The 2,500-nt window shown below is 39.8% G+C and overlaps 1 protein-coding gene across 1 annotated transcript in view; it reads right to left on the reverse strand.

Annotated features, from left to right (window-relative positions):
* Positions 1 to 2,500, reverse strand: part of LOC125032338 — a 21,422-nt gene that overhangs the window by 1,374 nt on the left and 17,548 nt on the right. The gene's annotated exons all lie outside the window — the stretch shown is intronic.

A 2,500-nucleotide genomic window follows, 5' to 3' on the forward strand; every position in this document is an offset into this window, starting at 1 on the left:
GCCTGCCTGCCTGCCTGCCTGCCTGCCTACCTACCTTACCTACCTACTATCTACCTACACACCTACCTACCTACCTACCTACCTACCTTCCTACCTTCCTACCTTCCTACCTTCCTACCTTCCTACCTTCCTACCTTCCTACCTTCCTACCTTCCTTCCTTCCTTCCTTCCCTCCTCCTCCATCCTCTTTCTCCTCCTCCTTCCTCCCTTCCTTCCCTCTTCCTCCTCCACTTCCTCCTTCCTCCCCCTCCCTTCCCCCCCCCCCCCCTTCTCCACCAGCTGACGTCCGCCTTGACAGACACGACAGACTAGCTACAGCTGGACGAGTAAGCGGGAGGCTGCTCAAGCTCACCATTAGTCTAGACCCTTAATTGAACGCCCATTGACCTTTTCCGGCTTAATGGAGCGTGTGTGTGTGTGTGTGTGTTTGTTTGTTTGTTTGTTTGTTTGTTTGTTTGTTTGTTTGTTTGTTTGTGGATTTGTGGGTTTGTGTGTGTGTGTGTGTGTGTGTGTGTGTGTGTGTGTGTGTGTGTGTGTGTGTGTGTGTGTGTGTGTGTGTGTGTGTGTGTGTGTGTGTGTGTGTGAGAGAGAGAGAGAGAGAGAGAGAGAGAGAGAGAGAGAGAGAGGAGAGAGAGAGAGAGAGAGAGAGAGAGAGAGAGACAGAAACATACACAGATACATAATTAGAAAGAGAGAGAGAGATCCCCCCCCCCCATTGCACGTTCCTTCCTCCCACCTCTCGCCTTCTCCCCTTCCCTCGCATTCCTCTCCTCATTCTCTCCCTTTCTCCTCCTTTCCCTTTCTCTCTCTCTCTCGCATTCCAGTCATCACCACGCCCTTCACCCTTCGTCCTTCCTGTCTTCCTCTCTTCCCAAATTCTCGCTCTTTCTTCTCCCTCTCTCTCTTTCCATTACTTCAGAATTTTTCTCCCTCTCTTATTACCCTCTTTCGCCCGTCTTTCATATTTCGCACCACGACCTTCTTTCTTCTTCTTCTTCCCCCTTTCGCATGCCTTCCTTTCTGATATTTTCTCTTTCATTTTTTTCCCTCCGCGCTGCTTCCATCTTCCTCGGTGTGAATAACCCCCTTTTCTTGCTAATATTTCGTTTCTTTTCTTTCTTTAGCTCATTTATCTATCTATCTGTTTATCTCCATCCCTTTCACTGTCCCTCCCTTTCTCTGTCCCTCCCTTTCTCTGTCCCTCCCTTTTTATCTCTCTTCCTTTCTCTCTCTCTTCTTTTCTCTTTCCCTCCCATTCTCTCTCTCTTCCTTTCTCTCTCCCTTCCTTTCTCTCTCTCTTCTTTTTTCTGTCCCTCCCTTTCTCTCTCTCTTCTTTTCTCTGTCCCTGCCTTTCACTCTCCCTCCCATTCTCTTTCTCTTCCTTTCTCTCTCCCTCCCTTTCTCTCTGTCTTCCTTTCTCTCTCCCTCCCTTTCTCTCTCTCTCTTCCTTTCTCTCTCCCTCCCTTTCTCTGTCTCTTCTTTTCTCTGTCCCTCCCTTTCTCTCCCTTCACTGAGAGACTATTATCTATAATTTTCTATTATCATCTACTTATCTGTTTACCTATTTTTCTATTATATATTATCATCCAGTTATCCACTTATCTATTCATCTATCTGTTTGTCTATTTATCTATCTGTTTATGGATTGGTTGATTAATCTGCTTATTTATTTATTCACTTATCTATCTATCTTTCTATCTATCTATCAGTTTATCTATCTATGTATACATCTGATATAATTAATTTCTTTATATAATCTGTTTTGTTTTTCTTTCTTCTTATTCTTCGTCCTTTTCTTTATTATTAATTTCGTATTAATAGTCTCAGAAAATGGCAATCTGGCAACTCATCAAAACTTAGGAAGACCCCGAATCACCAAGTTTTTTTTTTTTTTTTTTTTTTTTAGAAATCAGATAATAAACTTGGTTATATAACAATTATTAAATCGTTAGAAATTATTGCTGTAAATAATTTCAAAGAAAACATATATAAACTATAAGCATCAGCTGATTAGAAGGAAAAAAATAATAACAAAACAAAAGAAATTACATAAAAAGCATTGGCGATTCGGAGTATTCCAGAGTCAGAGTTGCCAGTTTGTCCTTTTCTGACGATGGACGGAGTATAGACGAACGAATGAGAAAGAAATCTACGAATGAATGAGTGGATGAATAAAGAAATACATGAATAAACCGAGACATGAATAAACATACGAATTAATGAATAAACAAATAAGTAGTGAATTTATAGTTACAGATTAACAGACGAAAAGATGAAAAATAATGAATGAAACATGACTAAACAAAACGAATAAAATACAAGAATGTATAAATAGATTTATGAATGAATTACTTATATCACAAAGTGAATAAAACTGATGAAGAGACATATAGACAAAAATATAAGATAAACCTGTAAATAAATAGATACAGTGATAAAAAAGGTAAGAAGAAATGCTAAATAAAGAAAATGGACGAAGAAACACGATATAAAAAAAATA

The sequence above is a fragment of the Penaeus chinensis genome, chromosome 14 (assembly GCF_019202785.1).
Source record: "Penaeus chinensis breed Huanghai No. 1 chromosome 14, ASM1920278v2, whole genome shotgun sequence".
In the NCBI taxonomy this organism is placed as follows: Eukaryota; Metazoa; Arthropoda; class Malacostraca; order Decapoda; family Penaeidae; genus Penaeus; species Penaeus chinensis.